The sequence below is a fragment of the Enhydra lutris genome, unplaced genomic scaffold (assembly GCF_002288905.1).
Source record: "Enhydra lutris kenyoni isolate GAN:26980312 unplaced genomic scaffold, ASM228890v2 scaffoldscaffold74, whole genome shotgun sequence".
In the NCBI taxonomy this organism is placed as follows: Eukaryota; Metazoa; Chordata; class Mammalia; order Carnivora; family Mustelidae; genus Enhydra; species Enhydra lutris.
The window spans coordinates 5,120,170-5,136,624 of record NW_019154158.1 but is presented as its reverse complement, the minus strand read 5'-3'; the positions used below and the strand labels follow the sequence as shown (position 1 = coordinate 5,136,624).

Here is a 16,455-nt window from a genome sequence, read left to right as displayed (position 1 = left end):
GATACCTGGGAAATCCTGTGAGCAAGTGAACACAGTAATCCAAGCACACAGAAACAGTAGTTTGTAGAGGTTCCTCCTTACTATAGATTACAGACTGCCCTTCAATCCCGAATACTTCTCTTTCCCACCTTTAAAAAGGTAATGCTCCCAGACATCATGTTTATTTCACGTGGCCCTAGAAATTGAGCCAAACAAACATATAGCAATGATTCAAGAAAACTGTCACATTGTCATTTTTTCCTCCTTCCAATCAGTTCAAAAGATGAGACCCTGAAGGCTCCTTAAGAAGCACAGGTAATCTCATCCTGGTGTAAATTAGTCCGTAAGATTACTGCTTTGTTCACCTTGTGGGGGCTCTTTTGCAGGTGCCTAGACAGTTTGCAGAGGGCTGGACAAAGGCCTTTAAAAGGCCAGAGAGTCATTCATATAATCATAGTCATACAGTTGAATTTAAGATGACAAATACTGGAAGAAACTGACCACACAAGAAAATGGCCAATATTCTATTTTTTAATTAACTGGATCTAGTACCTAGAGGGTTCTATAAAAGAGAACCTATGGAGCTTTATGGAATTTTGGCTGTTCATGGAGACTGCATGTACACACTTGCGATTTTTTCTCCCACAGGTAAATCAAGCACCCATTCTCTTCAGTCTGAAGTGTAATAAAACTCAGCACATGCCTTTTCCATATCTCTTAGCTGGGAAACATCAATAGAGATCAGAATTGTAAGAGTTCTTAAATATGCCTGCATGCAACACCACCCCCCTGTCAATCTCCCCACATCAGAACTTCCTTTCTGTAACTTCCTGCAAGCCTCTCCTGGGAAACTCCTGGCAAGGGATCATCCCACTATTTTTTATATACTCTTACTGCTACAGAGCTACTCCCTATAATAAGCTATGTACTGTTTCAATCTTGATGCTAAATCTGCTGTCCAGTCACACAAAATTAGGTTTACTTCTTTTACCACATAACAGACCTTCAGTATTTTCTTTTTGAGGTTTAATATCTCAAAGAGATTTTTCTGTCAGAAAGAGAATGTGAGGGCTGGCAAATGGGGAAATTGGATGAAGGTGGTCAAAAGGTACCAGTTTCTAATTAGAAGACAAATACATACTGGGGATGCAATGTACCACATGATGACTATAGTTAACACCGCTGTATGGTATATCTGAAAGTTGTTAAGTAAGTAGATCCTAAAAGTTCTCATCACAAGGAAAAAAAAATTTGTAGCTAAATAAGGAGATGAATGTTAACTAAACTTATTGTGGTAATCATTTTCTTTTCTTTTCTAAAAAGATTTTATTTATTTACTTGTCAGAGTGAGAGAACACACACAGAGAGAAGCAGCAGGCAGAGGGAGAAGCAGCGGGCAAAGAGAGAAGCAGTGGGCAGAGGGAAAAGCAGGCTCCCCGCTGAGCAGGGAGCCCAATTCAGCACTCCATCCCAGGTACCTGGGATCATGACCTGCACTGAAGGTAGACACTCAACCAACTGAGCCACCCAGGCGGCCCTGTGGGAATCATTTTCAGTATACATATATGTCAAGTCATTATGTACACCTTAAACTTACACCTAGCTATATGTTAATTATATCTCAATTTAAAAAGGGGGGGAAGGTGCTATGGAAAACTATAAAGCAGTTGGGTGCTTCTTTTTCCAGGTTTCAATTACCAAATAGGTATATTTCTTCAAATGAGAATAACAACTTTGCAGCTCCTTTTCACACATAAATCAGAAAAGACTCAACTATCTGGATACCTAGACTAACTTCACAGTGTCTAAACACTGCTTCTCAGCCACAGCACTAAGGGAAAAATTCTTACTCCAAGGAAAATGCAACAGCAGAGGAAAAGGTACACTAGCTCACTAGCACACTACCCAAATCTTCCCTTTCTTCCATACATACCAATCTAGCCCAGACTTACTTCTGGTGTTTGCCTTCATTTAAGGGAAAGTGACCCTATTCTGAGCCCTAGGAGGTGGACCTTAATTAGGTACACCAGTAATGGTAATTGTTTCCTTTTTGAGACTGGTTTGGGAAGAGACCATGATTTGATCGTTATCAGAGAGACTAGGACACTTTGCTGGGATCCTAAGTAGCTAGATCAGTAATTCCGTTTCCTTTTTGTGATTGATTTAGGAAGGGGCAAGTGACTCAATCATACCCAGTGAAATATGAGAGGACTTTGCCAGGTGAGTAGCTTCAAAGAAAGGTTATTCATTCTATTAAAAAAAAAAAAAAAAGCCACTAGGAAAAAAATGGTTGTTATCTTTTACTGAAGGTAGTCTTGTGTACAGATGATGCCTGGATTGCAATATTCTATTAACTCAAGGAGGATGGTGGAGCAGAGAGAATAAGCCTGGATCCTTGATGCTATGAGGCAGATTGAATTAGTCAGCCTGGATCCTCCTAGCTTTGTACCTCTTGATACATGAGGTACATTATCACTTAAGCTATTTTGAGTTGAGTTTACCATTCCTTCTAGCCAGAAGCATCCTGAGATAATCAGAAACTGTAGGTGAAGAGAGGGACTACCTGGACCAGACAGACAAGCCTAGCTTTGTAAGTAGAAATAACTGACAGCGAGCAAGCGAGCAAGAGAGAATTGATGGTATCAGCTAAAATTTTTGGAGTGCTTATGCTGTGTCAGGCACTATCCTAAAGTGTTTTAAGTGTCTCATTTAATCTTACATCAATTGTATTAGATATATATTTTATTATCATCACTATTTTATAGGTAAGTAAGCTGAAGTACAGAGCAATTAAATAACTTACAACTGGTACACAGCAGAGCAGGACTCAAAGCCAGGAAATATGGCTCTAGCACTTGCTTTATTAACCTTTATGCAATACTTCCACTAATTAAGGGGACAGATGCTCAAAGACTAGGCAGAAAACGGAAGGTCTACCAAAGATACAATGGAATCATGGAATTCACAATTGGAAAGGGACGCAGAAGCTTTCTCATTTAGTTTCATCCTTTTATATTCACGGACCTTCTCAGTCAGGTTCCTGAATCATCAATAACTCTGAAAAATTGTTGGCTTGACCCTGTTTGTATACATCTAGTGAAAGGAAGTCATCTCTTCCATATACAAACCTTTTTTCGGGGGAAAGTGTAAAGAGGCAAAACTTCCTTTCCGGTTACTTCCTGCCACTGGCCTCAGTTTAGTTCTCTGTGCAAGTCATAAAGAACAAGCTTAATCTCCCTTCCATGTCAGCCCCTTACAGGAGACAACTTTATCTTCCTTCTTTCTCTAAACACTTCCAGCTTCTTAAGGCAGGTCTTTAAATCACATGGTTTTATTTCCTCACCATTTTGCTTCAGGATAAAAAAAAGCTTCCTTCAAGTTAACAACGGCTAGTTATGAGAGGTCAGAGTGTTACTATTCAGAGTCAAGATCCACCGGAAGACACACTGAGCTCAAAATTGTATTTCTTGAGCTGAGGCTCTCTTTTGTTCTACAAAATAAACTTTAACTATGTCCATTTCCAGTCCTGCAATCCTATGTGGAAGTCTCTCCTTTTTCTTATGGCAAAAAATTTCTGGAAACAAAATTTTCAATGCAAAAAGTGAAGGTTCCAGCTGAGGGACAAGACAAAGACAATTTAATAACTTTTTAAAAAGTCTTAAGGAGCAAGAATAAAGCTAGTAGAAAAGGGTTAAAAGCAGAGAAATAATTTCTACTCTTCATGGTTTATTTGGTACAGAGAGGAGATGAAGGGCTTGGGGCAGTCAAAAGAAGAAAAGAACTATTTCATATGTAACTTGACTAGAACAAAGCAAAGACATTAACGTCCCAGGAGAGCCAAGATACATGCTTCCCTACAAACTATCTCTGCACATTGTACATTTTGTCCAGGCAAACAGTATAACTTTAAGCCAGAATGTCTCCTGAGGATACTCAGTGGCTCAAAGCTTCACAGAGGGGACTGCCAGAAGTGGGGAGCAAGGAGATGGAGTGAGGAAATAGGATGATATGGGGAAGATGATTGGGAGCCAAGATCCGGCAATTTTTTCAGGGAGAAAACTGCATATTCCCCATAAATTTTTTGACTGCCAAGGTAAGTACCTTCCAGAGCACAGTGAAATTATATATCCTTCCATCAACTCATAAACAACTTTCTAGGCACAAGGCCAAAAAGAATATATTATATAGGGGACACTCAGAGACAGAAGGGCATTTTCTCCCTTTTAATCTATGGCCAAGTAGACAAAATGTAAGCAAGAAGACAATAGCTAGAGGCCAAAAATTCTGACCTACCCTGTGGCAAAATTCTTGTAAACTTACCAGTCCTCTGCCAATTTGTATAGCAAGAATAAATGACTCTCAACTGAAAAAATATATTTTTTAAACTGTTCAAAATCTAGAGGCTCAAGAGAATAGATAAACAAATTACTATATGTTCATAGAATACTGTGCCACAATAAAAAAGAAAGAACTTTTGGTGTTTGCCTTGTTCTGAGGACACGTGATCAGAGAAACTGACCCTATTCTGAACCCTAGGAGGTGGACCTTAATTAGGTACACCAATTATGGTAATTGTTTCCTTTTTGTGACTGGTTTGGGAAGGGACCAGTGATTTGACCATTATCAGAAAGACTAGGGGACTTTGCTGGGAATATACTGAAATACACAAAAACATGGATGGATCTCAAACTATTATGGTAGGTAAAAGAATGCAGAACTCCCTTTAAAAAAACATAATTCCATTTACAAGAAGTTAATGGACATGGAAAACTAAACTACAATGATTTAAATCAGGAAGTGCTTGCTTAGGAATGGGGGTAAAATATGGGTATAAGGGATCCTTCAAGTGATGGAAATATTCTGTCTTGTTGGGGGATGTGGTTACATGGGTGTATGCAACTGTCAAAAGTTATTAACTGAATGCCTAAGATCTGTGCATTTTATTGTATGTTATTTAAACACACACACACACATATAAACACACACAAACCACACACACAAATGCCCTTAGGAGTCATGACAACGGGGACAAAACATCCTTATAGTTAAAATGGCAGGATAAAAACAAAACAAGTCTGCGCTTATGCATGGCAAGTCTATTCCTACATTTGACTGGAGCTGGGAGAAAAGGAAAAAGCACTAATGTTCACTGAGCACAATTATGAACCTGGTGCTTTATGCACTTCAACTCATATTCACCAAGAGAAGTTAATCACCTTGCTCAAGGTCATACCACCACTAAATAACAGAACCAGATGAGAACACTGGTGTTGTCTGATTCCAAAGTCTACATGCTTTCTTTGCCTCTGATTTATTTTTCAGCATATTACTTTATTTAATCCAAACAAAACTCTTGTCAGGGTATTTTCAGATGAAGAAACTAAGCTCAGGGATGCCTGGGTGGCTCAGTCAGTTAAGCGTCTGCCTTCGGCTCAGGTCATGATTCCAGGGTCCTGGGATCGAGTCCCTCATTGGGCTCCTTGCTCAGCGGGAAGCCTGCTTCTCCCTCTGCCTGTTGCTCCCCTTGCTTGTGTTCTCTCTCTCTCTCCCTCTGACAAATAAATAAAATCTTAAAAAAAAAAAAAAAAGGAAGAAACTAAAACTCAGAGGAATTAAATAACTTTCCCAAGTTAATATAAGAGGAGCAAGGGCAGGATTCCAACCTAGCTGAATCTAATCCCAAAGCCAAAGTTGTAGGTGTCCCAAGGTAGACATTCAAGAGTGTTCTGGGGGCGCCTGGGTGGCTCAGTGGGTTAAGCCGCTGCCTTCGGCTCAGGTCATGATCTCAGGGTCCTGGGATCGAGTCCCACGTCGGGCTCTCTGCTCGGCGAGAAGCCTGCTTCCCTCTCTCTCTCTGCCTGCCTCTCCGTCTACTTGTGATCTCTGTCAAATAAATAAATAAAATCTTTAAAAAAAAAAAAAAAAAAAAAAAGAGTGTTCTGGGGCATGAAGGGGATGAAAGGGGTGCCTAGAACCAAAGTCTCTCTACAGAGTGTTGCTGGGGGACAAATTTGGGGGTTCAAAAATTGGGTTTCTACATTCTCCCATCTTTTTCCTCAATCTGGGTCACCCCCATGACTTTAAATTTTTTACAGTTTATAGAGAGTATCTTATTTGATCTTCTCAAGGTATAAAAAATTATCTCAATTTTTGAATGAAATATTAACAGTAAGAAATATTAAGTGAATTGTTCAGGGCCACACAATATGTATAAGGAGGTAGAATTCAAATCCAGGTCTTCTTGATTACAAAATCCCATGTTCTTTCCACTATAGTGCTCAAAGGACGAAAACCAAGAACAGTATGATAACTTCCTGCCTGAAGAGGTAAATAGCAAAACCGCCCTGGGGAGATATGATAAAAGACCCTACTGAGTTATAAATAAGAGACATGGGTCCAATACTCCCTTTTCTTCAAAGAGAGAAAGCAGAATATGGGGGACTAGAGAGTAAAGTACTTATGGAACATGTAAGGCTACAGTTATGTGACAGTCACTAAGTCCTTTAAGGACTTCAAAAGTCAACAGTCACAGGTTTCACTAGTACTAGGCCAATAAAAATAACAATAATGACAACAATTTTACCAATTTTTAGATCAGGGAAGTGTTAAGAAGATCACTTCACTCTATAAATGCAAAAGGATTTACTGGTGTATAAAGAAGGCCACAGGAGTTGGCTTTAGAGCAATTTCTTAGGCAAACTAAAGAAAGGAACAAGACTAAAATGTTCTGGACATGTACCTTCTTTCTTTGTTCAATATCTGTTATGGCTGTACTTGTCCTGAAATGAGAACTACAGGTGCTTTTAATCAATGGACTAAAATGTTGGGCATCATTATAGTTTCTATTAGCTTCTCTACATTTCTAGCCAAAAATGCCCATTTTACTTCTGTGAGCAAAACAGAACAAATCAAATTTCCTCCTCTTTTAAGCAAAGAGCACCAATGGGTGGGTGCCTTTCCTTCTGCTGCTTCCATTTTCTTTAGTTTTATCATAGTAATGCCACTATGAAGAAAATATCACAGAATCTTAGGGAGGCATAGGACCTTGAAAGTTCATACTGTATTCTCCCACGCCCTGGCAAAAGTGCTCCCAGCTGAATCCAGAGAAGACATTCTGGCAAAGAGAATAAAAAATCACAACTTACCTACTGTTCATGGCATTTCATGATGCCTTCTATTACTAACTTAAATGCTATGTGGGTAAGTCTACCTTGCCCTACTGTGATGACTTTAGAAGTCAATGTCACTGCCTTAGGTAGAGAGGACACCTAAGCCAACAATGTAGTATTAAAAGAATATTTCAAAATATAAAATGAAATGTGAGATTGCCAGAGAAATGAAAGAAGAATCTAATTTCATATGAAGGAACTAAAAACCTTTAAGAATCACTATTCCTGGGGCGCCTGGGTGGCTCAGTGGTTAAAGCCTCTGCCTTCGGCTCAGGTCATGATCCCAGGGTCCTGGGATCGAGCCTCACATCGGGCTCTCTGCTCAGCAGGGAGCCTGCCTCCTCCTCCTCTCTCTCTCTGCCTGCCTCTCTGCCTACTTGTGATCTGTCTGTGAAATAAATAAAAATCTTTAAAAAAAAAAAAAAAGAATCACTATTCCTTAAGCCTCTGCTGCAAAGGAGAGTCCACTATTTATTCTATAATATCCAATTACCTCTTCCTTAGCAGAACCACTCGTTTTAGGTTGGGCACATGGCTGCCTGGAAAAAAGCTACACATATCCCAACCTCCACTGTAGCTAAATACAAGGATATGACTAAGTTCTAGTCCATGAGACATAAGAAGTAGTGTTAGGAATTAAACTATATCCCCCTTCAAACTTGTATGTTGAATACCTAACCTCCTGTATCTCACAATGTGACTATATTTGGAGATGGGAGTCTTTTTTTTTTTTTTTAAGATTTTATTTATTTATTTGAAAAACAGAGATCACAAGTAGGCAGAGAGGCAGGCAGAGGGAGAGGAAAGGAAGCAGGCTCCCTACTGAGCTGAGAGCCTGATGCGGGGCTCGATCCCAGGACCCTGGGATCATGACCTGAGCCGAAGGCAGAAGCTTTAACCCACTGAGCCACCAAGGCATCCCAAGATGGGGATCTTTAAGGAGGTGATTAAGTTAAAATGAGTGGGGGTGGGGCCCTAATCTAATCTGACTGATATCTTTATAAGAAGAGGAAATCCAGACACACAAAGAGACATGAGAAATACATGGGCAGAGGAAAAACTGTGCGATAACACAGTGAGAAGGAAGCCATTTCCAAGTCCTGGAGAAAGGTTTCTAGAGAAACCAAATCCGCCAACACTTTGATCTTGGACTTCTAGTCTCCAGAACTGAGAAAATAAATTTCTGTTCCTTAAACCATCCAGTCTGTCTTATTTTATTATGGTAGCCCTACGAAATTAATACAAGCAGTAAATACAACCTCTACGAAGTACCCTTAAAGGAAGTGGGTAGCCCTTCTCTACTTACCCTAATTCCTACTGGCTTAAATGTAGAAACAGCCATCTGGGACTGTGAGATGATACTAAGATTGAAAACCACAGATCATGAGGAAACAGACGAAAGAAACCTGGATCCTTGACTAGAGCAGTCCCAGACTAGACTATCTCTAGATTTCCTGAATGTGAGAAAAATATACTTCACTCCTAAGATACTAGATACATGTGTGTGCATGTGCATATACACAGACACAAAGTAATTCTGATAAAACCAGTAATAATTCCTCGATTCCTACAAGCAAAAATCAAGCAGCAACACTCTGGAGCTTATATGTACTTGGGAGAGAAGAAGTTAAAATAAAGAAAAGTTGGTATTTTTTTTAAAAGATTTTATTTTTAACATGGGGCTTGAACTCACAAACCCAAGATTAAGAGTCGCATGCTCTACCAACTGACCCAGCCGGAGACCCCAAAAGTTGGCATTTTATGGAGAATATAAGAGCATCACCCTTGTGCTCTAGTACCACCTCTGCTGTAAGGAAAAGACTGAACATAATAGTAGGGTGAGTTAGGGGTAGCACCCATCAAAATAAAGAACATTCAAGCTCCAGAGTATAGAAGGCAGCAAGCATGTTGTAGTGGATAAATTTTTTTTTTTTAAGATTTTATTTATTTATTTGACAGAGAGAGAGAGGTCACAAGTAGGCAGAGAGGCAGGCAGAGAGAGGGGGGGAAGCAGGCTCCCTGCTGAGCAGAGAGCCCGACGCGGGGCTCGATCCCAGGACCCTGAGACCATGACCCGAGCCGAAGGCAGAGGCTCAACCCGCTGAGCCACCCAGGTGCCCCTGTAGTGGATAAATTTTATGAACTCTGTAATTTGATGTGAATTTGGCTAGGAGAGTCCGGTTTCACAACTTAGCAATCATGTAACTAAGCCTGGGCCTCCTCATTTGTAAGATCAGGCATCAGACACACCTCACAGAGTCGCTGAAAAAACATGTGAGATAACAAGTGCAATGTGCTTGCACACAGTAGATGCTCAGAAAATGTCATTCCACAGTAAGAAGGGAGAGAACAATGACTGAGAGACCCCTTTCCCTTGCTGCTCACTGGTACTGTTTTTCTCTTATGAATGAACACACTTCCATTCAGAATTGGTATCTTTTATATACCCTTTTCCCGAACAGTGTAGAAGCCATGTTATCCTGCATAGGTGAGACTCTTACCTATTTCAATGATAAGCGGACAGTAAAAGACTACAAGAAATAGAAAAGAGAATTTTATTTACCCCTTCCTGTTAGCTTCCACTTTTTCTTAGTACTTTGGTATTTTAAGAATTTTTTTTTTTAAGTCAATTCAGGTAAATGCTTCTTCCAAAAGAAAGAATTCCAATGTTTGATATAGCTGTAAGCACAGGCCCAAGGCAAGAGATCAATCACTGAAGAGTGACCAGGTCTTCAGACTCTGTTACCCACGATGGCTGGTCAGATGTATAAAGAATACTTAATGTTTGATGATTCAGATCCTAAGGAGCCCTGACTTCTAGAATTACTTCTAGAATTACTCACTCTGTTGTGTGCACAGAGCTAGACACAAATAGGCATTATCGTTCCTTTTTTATGGAAGAATAAACTGAAGATCAAAGTGATCAGAGGGCAAAACTCATTCACTCTAATTTCAAAGTGCATCAAAAATCTGGTGATTTCCCACACTTCCACTGCTACCACCCTAGTCCAAGCCGCCATCTTTCTTGGTGGAATGATTATAATAAGCTACTAACTAGTTTCCGGCTTCCAATCTCGCTTCCCTCCAGTATTTTCTAAACATAGCAGCCACAGTGACTGTAAAAAAAGATCTTCAGATCATGTTACACATTTGCTCAAAACCATCCAATGGCTCCCATCTCAATCAGAACAAAAGCCGAAATTCTTAAAATGACCTACAAAACTTAAATAATCTCATACCAGTTTGCCCTCTGACCCCATCTCTTACTATGTTGCCCCCAACCCCCACTATTGCAGGTCCAGTCATACTGGCTCCCCGCTATGCTCTAAGCCCACTTTACAGTGATTACTTTTGCTGTTCCCTCCTTCACCCAGAGCAATCATTTTCCAGATAACAGCATGCTTACTTCGTCTCTTCAAGTCTTTACTGAAATGCTATCTCAGTAAGCCTTCCTCTGGTCATAATAACTAAAATTATAAAACCCCAAATACGGGCACCTGGGTGGCTCAGTGGGTTAAAGCCTCTGCTTTCGGCTCAGGTCATAATCCCAGGGTCCTGGGATCAAGCCCCACATCGGGCTCTCTGCTCAGCAGGGAGCCTGCTTTCCTTCCTCTCTCTCTGCCTGCCTCTCTGCCTACTTGTGATCTCTGTCTGTCAAATAAATTTAAAAAAATAAAAAATAAAAAAAACAAACAAATAAAAACAAACAAACCCAAATACTTCCTATCCTACTCCAAGGCCTCCCCTAACAAAAAGCTATTTAATTAGATTCCAAACAGACTTTTTGCTAGTCTTTGCTTAACAGATAAATCTGATGGTTTTCTTCCTCTGAGACAGAAAGTGGCAGTATAATGAAAAGTTCACATCTCACTTATAGAGATGCAAATACCTCAAAAGGGGAGAACAAATTCATGGACTTCTTGAGGTCTCTTTCAGTCTTTCAAATCTGTAAATAGTCAAGCATGGGAGCACTGGAGAGAGGAGAACATGACACACCATAATTTCTATCTATGATGTAAAATATAAGAAAAGGAACATAATACTCTTGATTTCACTTACAAAAATCTAGGGAGGGAGGTTTCTTGGTATGAATGACTCATTTCCAATCTCTAAAGCAATAGGTACAGGAGAAAATACATGCCATGATCTCCGATGACAAGGAACTAACATTGAGCTGAGTGAAATTTCCCAGACCTACCCTAATAAATATGAACAGGCTAGGAAAGTGAAAATGGAAAACACAGATGCAACCTCCAGCTTATTTTCTTTCTTTTTAAAAAATATTTTATTTATTTATTTGACAGAGATCACAAGTAAGCTGAGAGGCAGGCAGAAAGAGAGGAGGAAGCAGGCTCCCTGCTGGGCAGAGAGCCCAATGTGGGGCTCCATCCCAGGACCCCGGGATCATGACCTGAGCCGAAGGCAGAGGCTTTAACCCACTGAGCCACCCAGGTGCCCCTCGAGCTTATTTTCTAACTCCAGACAAATGGAGTTAGAGTGGAAGAGAAACAAGGAAAAGCAAATCAGACACAAGGTGCCAATTTCTGACTCAGATTTAAAGTTACCAAAATAAGCAAGGCACCTCTAGATATAAAGACAAATCTCTTCTGGTCTATAAGGCCAGAGAGTTTGGTTTAGACTTGGCATAAGCTCAACTGACTACAGCAGCAGCCTCACTCACAAACAGGTGATAGGTGTTTCCCACCATATCTTCTTCCAATCAAATCACATTAAGAAGATGATGTATCATTACAGTGTTTATATTAAACTGCAAATTTTGAAAGAGAAGAGAAAAACATCTCATACCATTCTTAAAACGATTTATTTCACAGCTTTAAATGAGTTATGGTATTACTGTCGCATATCATTGAGTAAATGAATTCTGCAAGGTTAAATGATGATATGTATATGTTCTATCTGCTCATTGGCCCCCAGGTCAGCCAATCTGATCCAGGACTCCATGGCAACAGGCTCTATCACTAAGAGCTACAAGACAAGATTCCCTCTGCCTTTTCTGTCCTCCTCCTCCTCCTTTTTTTTTTTCTTTTTTTTTAATAATGCATTTCCCACAGAAACTGCTGCAAATACTGTCAAAAAATAGTCTCTACAGACAAATAAGAAATCCTGCCATTCTGATATACTAAAAATGAATACTGGGGAGAAAGAGTGGACAGCAATGACAATGAATCTATGCAAATAACAAGGGATCCCAAAAACTCCAGAGATTTTACCCTGTTTAACTTCAGTAGAGAAATTCGGGAACCCTTGAATTGTGAAAAACCAACACCAAGATAAATTGAGGATTAGTAATTAGGGAGTGCTGCCTTCCCCACTAAAGTTACGGCATTGAAGCTTCCCATGCCACAATATACAGGGAGAGCTAAAAGCTTTAATTTAAGACAGCTAACCTTTTCCCACAATTTTTTTTGAACTGTTAAAATAAGCCTCAAAACTCACAGATCTCAGGTTCTTATTCTCCATATCTTGCAAACCACAGTTCATACGTCCTTCGAATTCTATGTCTGTCTTCTCTACATTCCCCTCCCCCAGCACCCTCACTATGCTTAGAGAAAAAAACTGCCATGTCCAAATGAGGAAATAATATATTAGCTCTTCACATACCATATGCCCCCATTCCTTCTCCCTCAGCTGTAGACCTTCTTGAAGCAAAGAGGAAACAAGATAATTACAAACTAGACAAGGAGACTAGAATGAAACAACCCATCATTCTCCCCAGTGATACTCATTGACATTCTAAATTTCTTTTTTTTTTTTTTTAAAGATTTTATTTATTTATTTGACAGACAGAGATCACAAGTAGGCAGAGAGGCAGGCAGAGAGAGAGGAAGGGAAGCAGGCTCCCTGCTGAGCAGAGAGCCCGATGCGGGACTCGATCCCAGGACCCTGGGATCATGACCTGAGCCGAAGGCAGCAGCTCAACCCACTGAGCCACCCAGGCGCCCACTCATTGACATTCTAAAATCCACCTGACATATTACAAGGTATCCTGCTTTCCTGGCATGCTTTTCGCCAATAACTGATATAATATCTTTGGATGCAACAAGAAACTTCGGTCCCCACCTTGTGGTACATGATGGTAAGTGAATGCTAAGAAGTAGACAGAATCTGAATGGTCAGGGTCAAAATTAGCTTGGAAACTGTACATTTTCATCTGGCTCATTTCTGTTTTAATTGTGCTAAACAGATGTAATATAAAAATTACCATTTTATTCATTTTTAAGAATACAGTTCAGTAGTAGCATTAAGTACATTCACATTTTCCTGCATTGTAGAAGAGAACATCGTTTCAGACATAAAAGCCATGGTAAGAAACTACAATCATTCTTTCTAGGACTTTACTAAACATGTATTTATTATACAAGTCACTTACTATTAAGAAGTATAGCTTATGAAGAACATTCAGATGTTAAGATCTGACACTAAAGCTCACTAAAAATAGCCACCCACATGTCTATTTCCAGTATGTTTTTCATATGCTGAATACAGTTTCTTACATGCACATCTCAGGTCCCAAATAAGTCCAAAGTAGATGGAAGTCTACATCTCTTTTGTCAGCACTGAGTTCCAAGGGACCCGTAAGAGCAGACTAACATGAGAAGCAATAGACAGAGTTCCAGAAATTCCTAGAACAGAGAAAATGCTTCCTGTTACACTGTTTCAAATTTTTCAAGAATTAAGGAGATATTAAGGAGAATGAAGGTTGTTAAGGAGACAACCCAGAAAAGAGGTAAAATGTAACTTGTAGTGGGAATCATAAATAATATCAAAACTAAAAAAAAAAAAAAAGTCACAGTGAGGGAGAGGGGGAATCACTCCTAGGCCACTCTCTACAAGAATTTCCTTTATACCTTCAGAGCAGAAAACCCAAACATTTTGCTCTGGTCCTACAGCGCAGCAAACTGCCCCCCCGCCCCGCCCCGCCCACCAGCTTTTTTAAGATCCTGGGCCAGTACATACAGAAACACAGCATATTTACTGACCCGAGAAGCACAGGAAGTTGCTTGAAAAGGCTATTTTCTCAGGATAACCACCCTGGGCTCTGGTCAGAGGAGGTCATCTTCCTCAAGTACCAACAACAGCCACAGCAGGTCTCATTTATTATACGCCTATTGTATTCCAAACACCATACTCAAGAATTTATAGAAGTTATCACATTTATCTTCACTTTAATATATTCTGAAAATTTGCTTTCAAATACTAACAGGATTAAAAATTTTTTCATTCTTGTTTTTTTTTTTTTTTTTTAAGATTTTATTTATTTATCTGTCAGAGAGAGAAAGCACAAGGAGGGGGAGCAGTGGGCAGAGGGAGAAGCAGGCTCCCTGCTAAGCATTGGGCCTGATGTGAGGCTCGATCCCAGGACCCTGAGATCATGAACTGGGCCAAAGGCAGGTGCTTAACTGAATGAGCCAGCTAGGCATCCCCTTCATCCTTGTTAATAAGACCAGAAAAGGTCCTTGATAGGCTTCTTTATACTTACAGAAAACACATACACACAAAAGAAAAGAAAAATGAGCCATAATCCATAACTAAGAGATAACTGCTATCAACAGCACAGTGTTTTCAGATAAATTTTTCTAAATTTTTTTCCATATTTCTATGGAATTTGTGTCCACATTGCATGTATTTCCATATCTAATAATTTTTATGTAGTATACATTACACAGAACATCTTTATACCATGTCTTTTCTACTACTAAAATGTGATTTAAAAAAAAAAAACCTGTGGCCATTTTCTCCATTATTACTTTTACCAGTCACTTTAATAGTTATCTAATATTCTACTACATACATGTACCATAATTTTTTTTAAATATTTTATTTTTAAGGGGCACCTGAGTGGCTCAGTCATTAAGCGTCTGCAGCTCGGGTCATGATCCCATGGTACTGGGATTGAGCCCCACATCAGGATGTCTGTTCGGCAGGAAGCCTGCTATTCCCTCTCCCCCTGCTTGTGTTCCCTCTCTCACTGTGTCTCTCTCTGTCAAATAAATAAAATCTTAAAAAAAAAAAATTTTTTTTTTAAGTAATCTCTACACCCAAAGTGGGGCTTGAACTCACAACCCCAAGATTAAGAGTGGCATGTTCTACTGATTAAGCCAACCAGGAACCCCACATGTACCATAATTTTTAACTATTTCCTTATTATTGTATAGTTAGGAAGCTATTATTTTTTTTTGAAGTTTTTTTTTTTTTTGAAGATTTTATTTATTTGTATGACAGACAGAGATTACAAGTAGGCAGAGAGGCAAGGCAGAGAGAGAGGAAGGGAAGCAGGCTCCCCGCCAAGCAGAGAGCCTGATGCAGGGCTTGATCCCAGGACCCTGAGATCATGACCTGAGCTGAAGACAGAGGCTTTAACCCACTGAGCCGCCCAGGTGCCCCCAGGGAAGCTGCTAATTTTTACAACAAAATAATGTTGTGATGAGTATCTTTGAACTTAGATCTTTATTCATATTTCTCACCAACATTTAAGAGTTTGGGAGATAAAAAAATTTCTCCCTTAGTTCACCCCACTAAATAGAAAAAAGGAGAGCCACACTACCTAATTATGGTATTTTTCAACAGTTCCCCCAGGAACATATAATGTCCACTTAAGCACATCCCATGACAGTGCCTGGACTTTAAGTTAGATATTCACCCAGGCAGTGCACTTTTTTTTTTTTAAAGATTTTATTTATTTTATTTGACAGACAGAGATTACAAGTAGGCAGAGAGGCAGGCAGAGAGAGAGAGGAGGAAGCAGGCTCCCTGCCGAACAGAGAGTCTGATGCGGGGCTTGATCCCAGGACCCTGGGATCATGACCTGAGCCAAAGGCAGAGGCTTTAACCCACTGAGCCACCCAGGTGCCCCGGCAGTGCACTTTTTACTTTTATTCAACTCATGCCGCGCCGTTTTAGTAACATTAACTCTCCTTTCTTATATATCACTAGAAGAGATATATACTGTATTCCTTTAGACTGACTGACCTAAGAAAATTAATGAGGAGGAGAGGGGGCACCTGAGTAGCTCAGCTGGTTAAGGATCTGACTTGATTTCAGCTCTGATCACAGGGTTGTGAGATGGAGCCCTGTGTCAGCTCTATGCTGGGTGTGGACTCTGCTTAAGATTCTCTGTCTTGGGGGCGCCTGGATGGCTCAGTGGGTTAAGCCTCTGCCTTCGATTCAGGTCATGATCTCAGGGTCCTGGGATCGAGCCCCGCATCGGGCTCTCTGCTCGGCGGTGAGCCTGCTTCCTCCTCTCTCTGCCTGCCTCTCTGCCTACTTGTGATCTCTCTCTCTCTCT

The 16,455-nt window shown here is 40.1% G+C and overlaps 1 protein-coding gene across 6 annotated transcripts in view; it reads right to left on the bottom strand.

Moving 5' to 3' along the window:
- LOC111160157 (R3H domain containing 2) overlaps positions 1-16,455 on the bottom strand; it is a 159,989-nt gene that overhangs the window by 44,247 nt on the left and 99,287 nt on the right. The gene's annotated exons all lie outside the window — the stretch shown is intronic.